Here is an 18,626-nt window from a genome sequence, read left to right as displayed (position 1 = left end):
TCCCTGCTCTTAATCCTCCCAAGCGCTGCTCCAACAAACTCAGTAAATACCGAATCACATGGCCTCCTTTGCAATCCTCGGGGTGGTGCTCTTTCCGCGGCTGGGCGGCCGCGATAAACATCAAAAACAAGGTTGCCCTCAGTGTGAAAGAGCACTCGAGTCAGCGCCGATTTGTGACCAAATCTTTATTCAGGGAAGAGCAGGACAAATGTTATGAGAAAATTTGTCCCATTGCTGCTTTCAAATCACGACGCGTTTCGGGCGGAACGCCCTTCTTCCTGGTGTACCACAGCAACTCAGCCAGCATCATGCAACTGTACGGCTTTTGACCAATTTCACGCCCTCCAATGGGCCAATCAGGTAAGCGGCCAACTCCAGATGGATTCTGGGACATACAGTGCACTTGAATTTAATCGTCACAATATTTCTGCTGTTTGATTAGGAAATCAAACCCTGGATGGGCCCCACATACGCTTCCCTGCTCTTAATCCTCCCAAGCGCTGCTCCAACAAACTCAGTAAATACCGAATCACATGGCCTCCTTTGCAATCCTCGGGGTGGTGCTCTTTCCGCGGCTGGGCGGCCGCGATAAACATCAAAAACAAGGTTGCCCTCAGTGTGAAAGAGCACTCGAGTCAGCGCCGATTCGTGACCAAATCTTTATTCAGGGAAGAGCAGGACAAATGTTGTGAGAAAATATGTCCCATTGCTGCTTTCAAATCACGACGCGTTTCGGGCGGAACGCCCTTCTTCCTGGTGTACCACAGCAACTCAGCCAGCATCATGCAACTGTACGGCTTTTGACCAATTTCACGCCCTCCAATGGGCCAATCAGGTAAGCGGCCAACCCCAGATGGATTCTGGGACATACAGTGCACTTGAATTTAATCGTCACAATATTTCTGCTGTTTGATCAGGAAATCAAACCCTGGATGGGCCCCACATACGCTTCCCTGCTCTTAATCCTCCCAAGCGCTGCTCCAACAAACTCGGGAAATACCGAATCACATGGCCTCCTTTGCAATCCTCGGGGTGGTGCTCTTTCCGCGGCTGGGCGGCCGCGATAAACATCAAAAACAAGGTTGCCCTCAGTGTGAAAGAGCACTCGAGTCAGCGCCGATTCGTGACCAAATCTTTATTCAGGGAAGAGCAGGACAAATGTTGTGAGAAAATATGTCCCATTGCTGCTTTCAAATCACGACGCGTTTCGGGCGGAACGCCCTTCTTCCTGGTGTACCACAGCAACTCAGCCAGCATCATGCAACTGTACGGCTTTTGACCAATTTCACGCCCTCCAATGGGCCAATCAGGTAAGCGGCCAACCCCAGATGGATTCTGGGACATACAGTGCACTTGAATTTAATCGTCACAATATTTCTGCTGTTTGATCAGGAAATCAAACCCTGGATGGGCCCCACATACGCTTCCCTGCTCTTAATCCTCCCACGCGCTGCTCCAACAAACTCGGTAAATACCGAATCACATGGCCTCCTTTGCAATCCTCGGGGTGGTGCTCTTTCCGCGGCTGGGCGGCCGCGATAAACATCAAAAACAAGGTTGCCCTCAGTGTGAAAGAGCACTCGAGTCAGCGCCGATTCGTGACCAAATCTTTATTCAGGGAAGAGCAGGACAAATGTTGTGAGAAAATATGTCCCATTGCTGCTGTCAAATCACGACGCGTTTCGGGCGGAACGCCCTTCTTCCTGGTGTACCACAGCAACTCAGCCAGCATCATGCAACTGTACGGCTTTTGACCAATTTCACGCCCTCCAATGGGCCAATCAGGTAAGCGGCCAACCCCAGATGGATTCTGGGACATACAGTGCACTTGAATTTAATCGTCACAATATTTCTGCTGTTCGATCAGGAAATCAAACCCTGGATGGGCCCCACATACGCTTCCCTGCTCTTAATCCTCCCAAGCGCTGCTCCAACAAACTCGGTAAATACCGAATCACATGGCCTCCTTTGCAATCCTCGGGGTGGTGCTCTTTCCGCGGCTGGGCGGCCGCGATAAACATCAAAAACAAGGTTGCCCTCAGTGTGAATGAGCACTCGAGTCAGCGCCGATTCGTGACCAAATCTTTATTCAGGGAAGAGCAGGACAAATGTTGTGAGAAAATATGTCCCATTGCTGCTTTCAAATCACGACGCGTTTCGGGCGGAACGCCCTTCTTCCTGGTGCACCACAGCAACTCAGCCAGCATCATGCAACTGTACGGCTTTTGACCAATTTCACGCCCTCCAAGGGCCAATCAGGTAAGCGGCCAACCCCAGATGGATTCTGGGACATACAGTGCACTTGAATTTAATCGTCACAATATTTCTGCTGTTTGATCAGGAAATCAAACCCTGGATGGGCCCCACATACGCTTCCCTGCTCTTAATCCTCCCAAGCGCTGCTCCAACAAACTCAGTAAATACCGAATCGCATGGCCTCCTTTGCAATCCTCGGGGTGGTGCTCTTTCCGCGGCTGGGCGGCCGCGATAAACATCAAAAACAAGGTTGCCCTCAGTGTGAAAGAGCACTCGAGTCAGCGCCGATTCGTGACCAAATCTTTATTCAGGGAAGAGCAGGACAAATGTTGTGTGAAAATATGTCCCATTGCTGCTTTCAAATCACGACGCGTTTCGGGCGGAACGCCCTTCTTCCTGGTGTACCACAGCAACTCAGCCAGCATCATGCAACTGTACGGCTTTTGACCAATTTCACGCCCTCCAATGGGCCAATCAGGTAAGCGGCCAACACCAGATGGATTCTGGGACATACAGTGCACTTGAATTTAATCGTCACAATATTTCTGCTGTTTGATCAGGAAATCAAACCCTGGATGGGCCCCACATACGCTTCCCTGCTCTTAATCCTCCCAAGCGCTGCTCCAACAAACTCAGTAAATACCGAATCACATGGCCTCCTTTGCAATCCTCGGGGTGGTGCTCTTTCCGTGGCTGGGCAGCCGCGATAAACATCAAAAACAAGGTTGCCCTCAGTGTGAAAAAGCACTCGAGTCAGCGCCGATTCGTGACCAAATCTTTATTCAGGGAAGAGCAGGACAAATGTTGTGAGAAAATATGTCCCATTGCTGCTTTCAAATCACGACGCGTTTCGGGCGGAACGCCCTTCTTCCTGGTGTACCACAGCAACTCAGCCAGCATCATGCAACTGTACGGCTTTTGACCAATTTCACGCCCTCCAATGGGCCAATCAGGTAAGCGGCCAACCCCAGATGGATTCTGGGACATACAGTGCACTTGAATTTAATCGTCACAATATTTCTGCTGTTTGATCAGGAAATCAAACCCTGGATGGGCCCCACATACGCTTCCCTGCTCTTAATCCTCCCAAGCGCTGCTCCAACAAACTCAGTAAATACCGAATCACATGTCCTCCTTTGCAATCCCTGGGGGTGGTGCTCTTTCCGCGGCTGGGCGGCCGCGATAAACATCAAAAACAAGGTTGCCCTCAGTGTGAAAGAGCACTCGAGTCAGCGCCGATTCGTGACCAAATCTTTATTCAGGGAAGAGCAGGACAAATGTTGTGAGAAAATAAGTCCCATTGCTGCTTTCAAATCACGACGCGTTTTGGGCGGAACGCCCTTCTTCCTGGTGTACCACAGCAACTCAGCCAGCATCATGCAACTGTACGGCTTTTGACCAATTTCACGCCCTCCAATGGGCCAATCAGGTAAGCGGCCAACCCCAGATGGATTCTGGGACATACAGTGCACTTGAATTTAATCGTCACAATATTTCTGCTGTTTGATCAGGAAATCAAACCCTGGATGGGCCCCACATACGCTTCCCTGCTCTTAATCCTCCCAAGCGCTGCTCCAACAAACTCAGTAAATACCGAATCACATGGCCTCCTTTGCAATCCTCGGGGTGGTGCTCTTTCCGCGGCTGGGCGGCCGCGATAAACATCAAAAACAAGGTTGCCCTCAGTGTGAAAGAGCACTCGAGTCAGCGCCGATTTGTGACCAAATCTTTATTCAGGGAAGAGCAGGACAAATGTTATGAGAAAATTTGTCCCATTGCTGCTTTCAAATCATGACGCGTTTCGGGCGGAACGCCCTTCTTCCTGGTGTACCACAGCAACTCAGCCAGCATCATGCAACTGTACGGCTTTTGACCAATTTCACGCCCTCCAATGGGCCAATCAGGTAAGCGGCCAACTCCAGATGGATTCTGGGACATACAGTGCACTTGAATTTAATCGTCACAATATTTCTGCTGTTTGATCAGGAAATCAAACCCTGGATGGGCCCCACATACGCTTCCCTGCTCTTAATCCTCCCAAGCGCTGCTCCAACAAACTCGGTAAATACCGAATTACATGGCCTCCTTTGCAATCCCTGGGGGTGGTGCTCTTTCCGCGGCTGGGCGGCCGCGATAAACATCAAAAACAAGGTTGCCCTCAGTGTGAAAGAGCACTCGAGTCAGCGCCGATTCGTGACCAAATCTTTATTCAGGGAAGAGCAGGACAAATGTTGTGAGAAAATATGTCCCATTGCTGCTTTCAAATCACGACGCGTTTCGGGCGGAACGCCCTTCTTCCTGGTGTACCACAGCAACTCAGCCAGCATCATGCAACTGTACGGCTTTTGACCAATTTCACGCCCTCCAATGGGCCAATCAGGTAAGCGGCCAACCCCAGATGGATTCTGGGACATACAGTGCACTTGAATGTAATCGTCACAATATTTCTGCTGTTTGATCAGGAAATCAAACCCTGGATGGGCCCCACATACGCTTCCCTGCTCTTAATCCTCCCAAGCGCTGCTCCAACAAACTCGGTAAATACCGAATCACATGTCCTCCTTTGCAATCCTCGGGGTGGTGCTCTTTCCGCGGCTGGGCGGCCGCGATAAACATCAAAAACAAGGTTGCCCTCAGTGTGAAAGAGCACTCGAGTCAGCGCCGATTGCAAAGGAGGCCATGTGATTCGGTATTTACCGTGTCTGAACTGGGGTGGTGGGGTGAGCAAAATAACGATGGATTAAACCCAGATCTGTGACTTGGGGTGAATGTTTTGCCATTGTGCAACATTCCGTCCATCATCTTGTGTGTTTTGCTGTTCACCCTATGTGGGAAGGGTATGCCCAGACGTGGGTCCCGTGCTCACTACGCCACTGGAGTCAAGCTATCCTGGCTGATGACAGCTGATAGCCAGAAACCGGTCCTAGGATGCTTGATTCCGGTCCAGGGAAGACATGGCTTGGCAGTTCCGGCTGGACTGTTCCCATGAGGCACAGGGTCAAGACTGATTTGCATATGGCCATGTCTGAACTGGGGTGGTGTGGTGAGCAAAATAACGATGGATTAAACCCAGATCTGTGACTGGGGGTGAATGTTTTGCCATTGTGCAAAATTCCGTCCATCATCTTGTGTGTTTTGCTGTTCACCCTATGTGGGAAGAGTATGCCCAGACGTGGGTCCCGTGCTCACTACGCCACTGGAGTCAAGCTATCCTGGCTGATGACGGCTGATAGCCAGAAACCGGTCCTAGGATGCTTGATTCCGGTCCAGGGAAGACATGGCTTGGCAGTTCGGGCTGGACTGTTCCCATGAGGCACAGGGTCAAGACTGATTTGCATATGGCCATGTCTGAACTGGGGTGGTGTGGTGAGCAAAATAACGATGGATTAAACCCAGATCTGTGACTGGGGGTGAATGTTTTGCCATTGTGCAACATTCCGTCCATCATCTTGTGTGTTTTACAGATGTTCCTGAACCAGGTGCTGCAGGGGCTTGGACAGCAGAGGGTCCAGGTTAGTCGGGGTCATCCGCGGAGTGTTGAGAGGTGTCGCTGCCAGTGGGATCAGGGTCCTCCCGAGTCTGGGACTGTGATTCTTCACCCCCATTGTTGGGGGGAGAATCATCACGTTGCCCTGTGTGTGAGACAGACAATGTTAATGCTGTTTCATGCAACATCCATGTTTCATACACATTCAAGTTGGCACTGTTCCTCCAGGTAGTTGTATGTGCGTAGCATTCTCCTCAATGTTCACTTGTGGATGGGTATGTTGCGGGGGACAGATTGATATGTTCTCCTGAGTCTTTGACATGTAGATTTTTGGCTTGGATGCTTCTTCGGCTATGTATTGGTGTTGTTGTGTTACATGTCCATTGTGACAGTGGGTAAATCCATTGCCTGTCCCAGGGGTGTCTGCTTGTGTAAGGGGTGTGTGTGACAGGGCCTGCTGGTGGGTGTAGTGTGATTTGGCACTGGGGCTCCCAGGTGATGTTGCTGTCCCCCCATGGAGCATGCTGCCATGACAGTGAGTGTGAGTTCCTGTCCTAGATATCTGACCTTGTTGTCTTGGTGTTTGTGTTTGCACTGGTCACAGGAGGGACTTGTGCTGCCTACACCCGGGCCAAGTGTCAGCTATCTTGTCAGTACTTTCCCAATCCCTGTGCATTGTGCATGGTGCATGGGTATGTACCTGGGCCACATGGGATGAGGGCAATTGTGTCTGATTTGGAGTTCAACAATGCATTTTGTGACACCCACCCTCCCAGCATACGGGACATCCATTCTTGGGTTGGTGCTTCGAGTAGCATGGGGCATAGCATGGCCTTGCTTTCTCAATGGGGCATACACGTGTTATTGGCATTAGCTTTGTTTTTTACTGTGGTTCTGGCCGGTGAGGGCTTGGGGGTAGTTGCGTGCATTTTGTAGTTGGGGTGTGGATGCCATTACCCCCATGTTATGTAAGTTGTTTGTGTACTCACCAGGCTCTGGAAGTCCTTGAAGTCCATGTACTCCCACCGGCGGAAGCAGGGCCATCACCTTCTCCTCCCAGGAATGGAAATGTACTGGTCTGCGGGGCCCACCACCTCCAGTGATGTTGCTCTGGGCGTAGTTGTCATTCATTTTTCGCTTCACCGCCCTCCGTAGATCGTACCACCTGGCTTGGCATTCAGTCCTGGTCCTTCTGATGGGTGCAACAGCATTCACCCTATCGACGATCCTCTGCCACAGGGTTGATTTTTCGGCTATGCTGGTCTGTCTGACCAATGTTCCAAACAGCTGTGGCTCGACTCTGATGACTTCATTGACAAGGATATCCAGCTCCTCCCTTGTGGACTTTGGATTCTTGTCTGTGGGCATGGTGTGGGGTGAGGGTGTGGATGGGTGTGGATGGGTGTGGGTCTGAATGTGAAGGTGTGGGTCTGAATGTGAAGAGGGGGTATGTGTGAAGGAGGTTGTGTGAAGGTGTATATGTTAAGGTGGATGGGTGCAGCTGTTGGTGTGTGCTCTCTAGCTGCAGTGAGTGTGTTGCAAAGGCTCATGGTTTGTGTGTGTGGGCCCTTTTTATTGGTCCATTTGTGGGTGGGCCTCAGTTTGAATTTTTGGTGTGTGTGTTATAAGGGGTGGTTTTGAGTTTGCCCCTCTGTTTGCCTGTTTGGATGTGGCCAGGTCAGTCATTTCCATGTTTTGGGCACTGTAGACGTGTTTTGTGGTGTTGTGCGAATCGAATAGACCCTCCTTGTGCTGTTTTACATTGCCTATGTACGGTGCGTACATACGCGATGTTGTTGTGAGGTGCGTACATACGCGATGTTGGGGTACGCACCGTACATACGCGATGATGTTGTTGTTAGGTGTGTACATACGCAATGATGTTGTGAGGTGCGTACATACGCGATGTTGGGGTACGAACCGTACATACGCGATGATGTTGTTGTTAGGTGTGTACATACGCGATGATGTTGTTGTAAGGTGCGTACATACGTGATGTTGGGGTACGCGCCATACATACGCGATGAAGTTGTTGTGGGGTGCGTACATACGCGATGTTAGGGTACGCACCGTACATTCGCGATGATGTTGTTGTGGGGTGCGTACATACGCGATGTTGGGGTATGTACCATACATACGCGATGATGTTGTTGTGGGGTGCGTACATACGCGATGTTGGGGTACGCACCGTACATATGCGATGATGTTGTTGTGGGGTGCGTCCATATGCGATGTTGGGGTACGCACCGTACATACGCGATGATGTTGTTGTGGGGTGCATACATACGCAATGTTGTTGTGAGGTGCGTACATACACGATGTTGTTGTGAGTAGCGTACATATGCATGGGGGGCCTGTACGACTCGCACCCCGGGAACTACTTTTCCCGGGATACGAGTCGTACAAAGTTTGCTTTGTAGCGGGTAAAGTCATTCCCCGTGTATGGGACGTTTTCCGTACGAATCGGAAAGCCGGTCCGGATCGTACTTGTACACTTGGACTGTATTTTTTTGATTCGTACGGAAAAGTGTCCGGGTCCGTCTCGTACAACTTTTCCCGATCGAATTCGTACGGATGGGGCCGATCCGTATGTATTTTTCCCGTACGAATCATACTTCATGGGTGGGACGGGACTTGTATGATTCATACGGGAAAAATTACGGATATGAGTCGTACGGGAAAAAAAAATACAGGATCGGAATCTACCCCTTTGTCTATAGAAATATCAAAAGCATTAATATAGTTTACTAAAATATAGTTGTTAATAATATTGTTATATGATAATTCATTTATTTAACGCTGTTTTGATCTATTTAAGGTTAGATACATGAAATTATCTGGTTCTTATATGCATGCTTTTATGATTTTTTCTGCAAAAATCGAATGAAGCTTTCTATTGATTGATTGAATATTTGAATATATTTCAGTATATATTTTAATTGTATATGTTTTAAAGTGTATGTACAAATAGTATTAATGTTTTTTATGTAATTATCAGTAGCTTGGAAATCTGATTTTGTAATGTATTTTTCATTTTTAGTATCGTACCTGGTTGTGGGGATTATAGAGGTACAGGGTGGGAAGAAATTTATTTATAATTAATTAATATTTCATATCTAATTAGTTTTTTGTAGTTAATTGGTTATTAGTTATGTTAATTGTATATTTTTTTTTTATTTACGATTTAGGTTTTTGTTGGGGTATAGGGTGGGAAGGTAATCCGTTAAAATTAATTAATATTTAATTTTTAATTAGTATTAATTATTGTAATTGTATTTGTTTTGTCAGGTGCAGCCAATGTGTTTTGTAGGGATATTAGGTGGGAGGTAAATTGATTACAAATAATTAGTAATTGAATTGTAAGACAGTTTAATTATTTGAATGATAAGTACATATGTTCATTTAATAAAATGTCTTTATTTCTTTATTTTAGTTAAGTCATAGGTTTGAGTTGTGTGTTTTGTAGGGGTTTAGGTTGGGAAGTATATTATTTTTAATCAATCAATTGTTCATTTTTATCTAATAATTATTTAAGAATCACAATTTAATGGATACTTAATTATGGTAATTGTATAATTAATTTATTTTAAATTAAGTTTTAGGTGTGAGTAGTATGCTTTGTAGGGATATAGGGTGGGCAGTATTTGAATTAGATTTATTTTATAACTGTGTTTTTGTTATTAATTACATTTTAAATCAAATTAATTATTTAAATGATAATTAATTTTGTAAATTGTGAAATATATTTAAGTTTTTAAAAAACATTTTGTGTTGTTGGTTTTATATGTGTAAAGGGTATGTCGGAAATTATTCATAACAGTTGATCTGTAGTATTTATAAAAATGATAAATAATTAGGTTAAGTATGTAAATAAAATATTATTTTAATCACATATTAGGTGTGAGTTGCTGAATTTGTAAGAGTAGATATGGGAAGTCATTTAAATATTAATAACTAATTATTTTTTATTATTAATAATGGTTTACTTTAGATTTAATTTTGAAAATTATGGAAAGCATAATTTGCTAATTTATATAATTGGTGTGGGTTGATTTATTGTTATGGATAAATGGCGGGTGGTAATTAACTAATGAATGAAAAATTATTTTGAATATTTTATGTAATATTTAATTTTGTAACATGTGTAAATAATATATATTTTTAAATAAAGACATAGATATGTGTCTACTTAATTGAACTGTAGGATAGAAAGCTAATTATATAATACATTTAGAAATAGGTAATTCTTTTTTTAATATTGTTATTTATAAGTGTGTGTGTTAATTGTGCTTGTTTCTTTACTTGTAAATAATATTGCATTTATTAGCTTTTTATATTTTGAAAATATGGGGGCTGATTACGATGGCGGTCCGACTTATCATGGATGGGACCGCTCGACAAGCTGTCGGCGGTCTTGCACCCCGAATTACAATGAGACTGCCTTCAATATGGTCGCAAACTGTATTTTTTGTATTGCGGCATGTGTTGCTAGCTGCAGCACACACCACAGTCCAAAAAATATACATTGTTCATATGACTGCACTATGTGGCAGACACCATGCGGTGCCTGCCACATGGTGCATGGATTTGTATGGGGGGACCTTAGGTGCTCCCAAAAACCGAAACTGAGGACCAGGGGAGTAAAGGGGGCCTGCTATGGGCCCCCAATGTACTTTTCTGCCTGCCTTTTTGTGAAAGGGCTTGCGGAAAGGAACATGGTAATGCCTACGGTGGTGCCTGGCAGACACGGCCACCATTGTAGGCATTACTCCGCCTGAGCCACATTGGTAGGCTCAAGGAGCCTGTTGGATGCGTGAGGGTTGGTCTTGCCAACCGCCAACAAACCGCCCACCATCCTAATTTGGCGGGCGGAAAACATGCTTAGGATGGCGGTGAGACTGCCACCCACGAGCAGTCGGTGGCGGTCTCACCGCCCATCCTAATCAGCCCCGTAGTTTGGTATTCAGATTTAAAAAATTATGTGTAGCTTTTACATGTGGTTTTATCTGTAGTTGGTTATGATTAAGGCTCCTGGTTTTTGGTTTAAACAGATTTTTACATATAAATACAGACGGAAATATATTTTTCTTCCGTCTGTATTTATAAATAGAAACAGAAAAATACGACCAAATCAGATTCTTGGATTCCGACAATCTTATGGCAATCTGTGCTCCAGCCCAGGGTTGCCACGCCTTGCCGCTCTTCCTGGTTGCAGTGTATGCCTGCCCAATTTAACACCTGCTGAGCCATTAATCTTTGGTAGGTGCGGGAAAATCAGCGTGACCCAAAAACGTCAAAAAGACCGGCGGCATAAACACTTTAGGCAAATTAGGTCACATTCGCTTTTCGATGCTTTAAGGCCTTAAAATGTAAACTTTCCTCCTTGACTTGGTGCCACATGAAGAAACACAAACATTCCTGAGAGACAGAGACAGCCGCGGCATATCTGTAAGCCCTTTTTCAAGTTTAACGTCTTTTTTCACCACTGTGCGAGGAACTGTGTGGGGTTACTGTATTAAAGTAAATTGTTCAATTTCTACAAGGCAGTAGAAAGTAAAATAAGGCAAGTGATACACGCCCAATGTTTTCAAAGCAGAGACTGTCTAACTTATGGAAAATGTGTTTTGCATCAGCGTGATGAATTAAAAGCTGCCAGCTCACATGGGTGTTGTTGGATATTTAAAGCCTCAGAAATGTAAGGGAAATAATGCCCGGCAGGACTAATGCAAGGGCCTTTAATTTATTTGTGAAATGAAAGCTTGCTGCTTCAGAGGAGGTTGTTTGCTCTCTCAGCTTTGGATAGTCAAGGTGCACCACAGAGCATGCTGCAGGGAGGAGCATGGAACTGACAATAAGGAGAAGGAGGCATCCAATATCTCTAATTTATCATGACTGTTTCTTGCCGTCTTTGGCCAGGTCACTGAAAGTGCACAGGTGCACTCGTCTAAATTCAAATTAAGTTTACATCTAATAATCGTGGCTAGTGACAGTGTTTTCAACAATGTAACACAGCTGCAGCTCACTAATATTGCTGCAAGTAATCTATGTGACACCACTGTGACTTGTAATACAATAGCGAAGTTTTAAGATGACTGTATTGTGTTTACTTAATTTGATGCATATAAACATATAGGTAAACCTATAACAACCGTGTGCACTGTCTATTTAAATAAATGTGGAAAAATACTAGCTGCAACGTCATTTTTTGCTTGCAACAAAAATAAATGCGGATATATACAGATAAAATGACATAAAAATAAATATTTATAAATACAGATGGAAATGTTAAAAAAATAAATACCATAAAACCAGGACCCTATTAATCATATGTAATTAATGTTGTAATACTAGTTCTTGTACGTTATTTAAATATTTTTATTTGTAATTGTTTATTATGTTGTTGATGTTATTTTATTATGTTGAAGTGAATTAGTTCTCTTCTAATGTTACATTAACTGGAGTTGTGATAGTGAATCCTACCCCTCTGCAATTCAACTCTTTCCCTTCTGTTGTACTCAGTGGACTGGGAATAGTACATTTTACCCCTTCCTAAACCAACACTTTCCCTACTGTTGGACTGACTGGAGGGGGAACAGTAAATTTTACCCCTCCGCTATGCAACACTTTCCCTACTGTTGCTCAGATTGAAGTGGGAATAGTACATTTTACCCCTCCCCCATCCAACACTTTCCCTACTGTTCCCCTGTGTAATGTAATAGTTGTTCTACTGCTAAAATGCGTGGAATGGGACTAGAAATTTGTATTCATCTTTAGTCGAATATTTTGTGCACTTTTGAATAAATTGTAGTGGGAATAGTACATGTATTAAATGGAAAATATTAAGGTTTGTTTTATCTTGTTGCAATTTATATAATTATATTTTTGTTTATTTAAAATTATAATATTTCAAATGATTACTTGTTTTATTGTGTGAAATAATTTTTGTGAATTGTAATTGTTTATGTTTGTTTGCTTTTTTATTTCTTATTAAAATGGCTTGCTTGGAAAGAAATATGAATTTTATTGGTTATGTATAGCTATATGTACTTTTCATATTTTTCAAATATTTAAAAAGTTCTGAATATATTCCTAACTAGATATATGTAAATATTTAAATTGAAATATTTAAAAAAAAAACATTTTTTACTTACCATTATAAGTATGGGGTGGTAACATTTTTAACATCGATATTTATGTCATGATATATTTGTATCTTGATATTTCGAGAGGCGATATTTTGTCCATAAGTCTTTGGTTAGAAATAGTGTTTGGTTTAGTGTGCCAGAGCTTGGGTTAGTGTGCCAGCGTTTGGGTTAATGTGCCAGGGCTTGGGTAAGTGTGCCAAAGGTTGGGTAAATGTGTCATGATTGGGTTAGTGTGCCAGGCTTACTGTTAGTTTGCCAGTGTTTGGGTTAGTGTGTCAGGGTTTGGGTTGGAATGCCAGGGATTGGGTTTTTGTGATAGGGTTTGGGTTAGTGTGCAAGGGGTTGGGTGAGTGTGCCAGAGGTTGGGTTAGTGGGCCAGGGTTTGGCTTAGTGTTCCAGGGTATGGGTTAATGTGCCAGGGTTTGTATTATTGTGCCAGGGCTTGGGTTAGTGTGCCAGGGTTTGGATTAGTGTCCCAGTGTTTGGGTTAGTGTGCCAGTGTTTGGGTTAATGTGCCAGGGCTTAGGTAAGTGTGCAAAAAGTTGCATAAATGTGTCACAGTTGGGTTAGTGTGCCAGGGTTTCTGTTAGTGTGAAATTGTTTGGGTTAGTGTATCAGGGTTTGGGTTAGAATGCCAGGGATTGGGTTTGTGTGATAGGGTTTGGGTTATTGTGCAAGGGGTTGGGTGAATGTGCCAGAGGTTGGATTATTGTGCCAGGTTTTCGGTTAGTGTTCCAGGGTCTGGGTTAATGTGCCAGGGTTTGTCTTAGTGTGCCAGGGCTTGGGTTAGTGTGCCGGGTTTGGGTGTGTGTCCCAGTGTTTGGGTTAGTTTGCCAGGGCTAGTGCACCAGGGTTTGGGTTAGTGTGCCAGGCTTTGGGTTAGTGTGCCACAGGTTGGGTTAATGTGCCAGGGTTTGGATTAGTGTGCAGGGTTTGGGCTAGTGTGCCAGGGTTTGAGTTAGTGTGCCAGTGTTTGGGTTAGTGTGCCAGGGTCAGGGTTAGTGCACTAGGGTTTGGGTTAGTGTGGCAGGCTTTGGGTTAGTGTGCCATGGGTTGGGTTCGTTTGCAGCGTTTGGGTTAGTGTGCCAGGGTAGGTGTGCCTGTCTCAGTGCCAGATACAATGAGTGCACCTGCATGGTGCAGGAAGGGAAGCCTGAGGATCAGAAGCTTGTGAATGCTCTACGGTATGTCAGTGGTACAGGAAAGAAAATAGCAACTTTCTACTTTCACTTTTCCTTTGTTACACACACAAAATACCCATGCAGTAGAGTACCTTTGGTGCACCAGCCGATAGCACATAGGACTGAATATGGAATGACCACAATGACACCTATGATCCAACTCGGCACCTCAGATGATAAGGCTGAAAAAAATAAATACATGTTTAACGTTAAGACCAATCTGCAGTGTTAATGTGTGTAGTTCGGATAATATCCATACATTTGTATGAACAACTGATTGTAACAGTTGCTCAAAGATAATTAGCATTTCATCCATATATGATGTTACTAGAATATATTCAAACATTGTGACTCAAGTAGCATTTTATTCAGTCATTTAAAAAGTTCATTCTGTCCATTCAAACCATATTCAGTACCTATCTGTAATTTAAACAGTGCTTTGGTTGACATAGGTAAGATTGTTCTTGGACGTGGCTCCCTTGTGCACAGAGCCACAGAGCCACAGCTATACCTCACTGTCAAGGCCTCAGTAAGATGGACCGATCTGAGAATGCCTGTGATCCCATCTGGAGGGGATCCAGCCTGACAGCTCAGTCTAAGACATGCGTGCTCACAATCATTTGCCCAGGGGCCATAAAGTACGATTTGTAGTGACCCAGAGGGCCGCACTGATGCCAACAGGGTGGTGGAAGGGGGTCTGGGTGGGTCATGGATTGTGTAAGGAGATTCAACAACACGTTAAATAAACAGGCAAGCATTTATTTGTAGGTTAATAAATGCTTGCCCATTTTATTTAACATCTTTTTCTAAATATTAGTGCTGCTGTTCATCAAGGGGGCTGCAATTAAAAGTCAAGAGGGCCGCAAGTGGCCCCCGGGCCGTGCTTTGAGTATCACTGGTCTAAGATGTTCCTATTGGACTGCTTTGTATATGGCTGATCTCTGTCTAGAGTGTCACAGTGGGTGAAAAGTGAGCAACGGAAATGTGGCCCATGAGATTGCCAGAGGCTCAGATAAATCCTTGCATTCAATCCATCATCTTGTTGTTTGATTACATTTTCTGATGGAGAGCACTTCTGTAGTGTAGCCCTAATAATACCCTGTCATGCAGGACTTATGACGTTTATCAGAGAGATTCGTTTTTGGCAACCTTAGAACACAATAACCTTAGACTCGTGGAAACAATATATTATTTTTCACCCAGTCAGTCGTACTTGCGTGTTTTTGTTCTCAGAGAGATAAGGAGAAGAAACAGTTGAACGTGTTTACAATACGAATTTATTGTACAGTGGTTCTTCTCATGTAGAATATGTCCGCTGTTACAATTGTAACACACTAGCAGAGATATAGGACCAGCAGTACATTGAATAAAAAGGAATAGTATTATTCTACCATTTTTCAATAGTCATGAACATATACATGAAATACATTTATAAAATAAAGTGCGTACTCCTAAGATGCCTGACTAGATGTACCCAAGTGTACCTAGCATGTGAGTAGGTGCTATATAGCCTAATCCTAAGAGCTTAGGAGCTAAGAATACCACTGGGCTTTAGTCAAAGCCCCATACCTGAATAGTGAGAGTGTGGGACTTCGTCCTGGACTTGAGCTGGACACCCCGCAAAGGATCGTCAGACCACTGTCAGCTGGAGCAATGGCATGCCAGAGCTGCAGCGTCTCTGGTCAGTGTATCGGCCGTGAAGTCTCGGGTCCCTCCTGCCTTTTGATAGCAAGAGGTGCTGTATTTAAACAGTCTATGTACATGTGTTGCCCATTGTTCAGTATGAAGATGATGTTGGGGATTAAACCTTGTCCATCAATGGGAGAGGTGAAGTGTACCCCCTGGACAGTGTACTCATCAATTATTCATACGTGCTATGGATGACGTCTTAGCAATATCGATTGGGAAAAACCCACCCTCGACATGGAACTAGGTGAAAGGTTAAGTCCATAAAAGGCTGTAGTCCTTATAAGGCGTTATGTCTGTATAAGGCATTCTGTCCTTATTTGGAGTTATGTCCTTATAAAGCTCGTTCATCTGAAATAACGGGAGCTGATGTAAGGAATGTGTGCGATGTTCCCTGGACCTATATTAGGGTACCGATATGAAATATAACACTTCCTCTGTCTTGCCTATTTAGGCGTGTGCAACACTGTGTATTGCTTTCCCTTGATATTTTGTGAAATTACAAATAATCACAAGTTTGAAACTGTATAACCAGGAGATTTGCTTTTTAGCCTTCATTGTGGCTACATTTTGTGCTCTTGGGCCATCATTTTTTAAAGTAGTCCTCTTCTTCCATTTTCAATGATTCGAAGTATTTATAATTAAAATTACATTCAATAGTGAGTGTGTGATAGGAGAACTGGACTGGGTTCTACTGTGTATGGAATATTACCGCAAGCGGGCAACGCCCAGTGCAATGGTCTAGGTTTTTAAAAAAATTGATCTTATTGACATTTTCATCAACATTTGTTCATGGAATGTAAATGTGAACAGACTTGTCACAAATAGCATGGGAAGGGCATAAGAGATAAACAAAAGAAAACAAAGTTCCAGTAAGTTGAAGAAAGTCCTTCTTCCAGGTCTAGATCATAAAATATGGTATTGTGACAAAGTGATTCTTGAAACAGGCAGGTCCATGTTACAATCCTGGTTTTCCTGCATAATCGACTTGTTTGCTTTTCTGCACATCGCTCTATCTATGCCTTTGCCTGCTTAGCTGATATGTAGGACTTTAAAGGTGGCGCAAGACAAAAAATGAGCACTAGTGAGAAGCTTCTAGAGCAGCCCCCACCACTTCTTCATTCCTATGTTCATGGTTGAATGGGGGATAGTTGGTGAGTAAGGCCACCTGTGTCGCCGTTGTTCCTGACTGATAAAAAACTATAACACACTTTTTGGTCCCAATTGGTGTTTGCTGTTACATTAATACAAAAGGTGTGTGCACGGTTATCACATTTTTATAAAATGTTATCCAAGTAGAAGCTTTTCATTGGCCTGCAGGGCTAATGACAGGGCCATTTTAAACAATCAATCATTTGTGAAGCGAAGCAAATCACCTGTGAGGGTCTTGAACGCTGGGGTTGCTAGCTGCTTTGTGGTTCTCTGTTCAGTCGAACAGCCAGGTATTGAGTCCTTTGCTGAATTCCCAGGGCGATGAAGTGGTTTGGATATGCAGGGGAAAGTTTTTCCAAGGTTTGGCCGGCAGGTGTGAGAAGGAGCATCCTCTGCTGTTGCCTTGACGTATCGGGGGATTGTCTGCAAGGAAGAGAGTGGAGGATCATAGGTGTCTAGTCAGTTGGTAGAAGGTCATGCGTTTGTGGATGTATGCTAGTCCTCAGTTGTGCAGGGATTTGTATGCGTGGGTCAGCATCTTGAACTGGCACCTCTTCTGAATTGGGAGCCAGTGTAGCTTCTTGAGATGCGGTGTGATGTAGGTTCATCTAGGGAGGTCATGGATGAGTCTTGCTGCTGAGTTTTATTTTGTCTGTAGTCCCTTCAGGAGGCGTGCAGTGATTCCTACATAGAATGTGTTCCCATAGTCCAGCCTGCTGGTGATTAGGGCCTGTGTGACAGTCCTTTAGATCAGTGGTTCCCAAACTGAGGTCCAGAGACCCCTGGGGGTCCCCAAAGCCTCCTCAGGGGGTCCGCGACTACTTTGAAAATTGAATAATATTAACAGATCAATAAAGTGTAGATATATAAAGAGGCTAAATGTACAATTGAACATTTTAAAACATACTCTAAATGTGAAGGAATTTGAAACTGAAGGCTAAAAATTAAGGGGCATACTTACAAGGGCTTTATCTCCGCTTTTTTGGCTTACAAAGCCAAAAAAGCGGAGATAAAACCAGCGCTCTATTTACAAGAGGGTGCTAACATGCACAATTGCATGTTAGCACCTTTTTTCCCAACGCCTCACTTTGCATCTCCAATGAGATGCAAAGTGGGCGTTACTGGGCGTACCCAAGATGGACTACCTTGCGAATATCGCTGATTTTTACATCGCGATATTTACAAGGCAGCCCACATGATTTTAGCAGACATTAGATTATGGCGAAAATGGCCATTTTCGCCAAAACCTAACGTCTGCTAAAATCCCGATTTAGCCATCCCTAACATAGGGGGTGGATTATGCTGATACGACCCTGTGGGTCGTATCAGCAAGGTTATCGCCCTTTTGCAGGGAACATCGCTGAAAAAACAGCGATGTTCCCTTCAAAAGGGCGATAACCTCGCTATCTCTGGAATTTTTATCGCCCTGGAGTAACACGTTGTTAATAACGCGCTACCAGGGTGATAAATACCAGAGATAGCCTGCGATAATATAATTATCGATAAGCACGGCCAGCGATAATTATCGCTGGCCGTTGTTAATATGCCCCTTCATTAGTATCCTCAGATTGATGTGCGGGAGCAGTGCTAGTGTATCAAAATGAATATAGTATGGATGATGAGCGGCCTCAATTGAATTTAGAAAAGCTCCAACCATTCTATTAAAATTACATTTTGATTTCTTCTTTATATGTTTTCTAATTAAATAAAATGTGTTGT

At 44.1% G+C, this 18,626-nt stretch overlaps 1 long non-coding RNA gene across 1 annotated transcript in view; it reads right to left on the bottom strand.

Annotated features, from left to right (window-relative positions):
* LOC146839634 (uncharacterized) overlaps positions 1–18,626 on the bottom strand; it is a 59,453-nt gene that overhangs the window by 9,835 nt on the left and 30,992 nt on the right. The window contains exon 2 of the long non-coding RNA XR_014980690.1: positions 14,162–14,251. This is a non-coding gene — a long non-coding RNA (uncharacterized LOC146839634). The remainder of the gene's footprint in view (positions 1–14,161; positions 14,252–18,626) is intronic.

Source organism: Triturus cristatus, chromosome 4_1 (genome assembly GCF_964204655.1).
Source record: "Triturus cristatus chromosome 4_1, aTriCri1.1, whole genome shotgun sequence".
In the NCBI taxonomy this organism is placed as follows: domain Eukaryota; kingdom Metazoa; phylum Chordata; class Amphibia; order Caudata; family Salamandridae; genus Triturus; species Triturus cristatus.
This window is presented reverse-complemented; position numbering and strand designations above follow the sequence as displayed.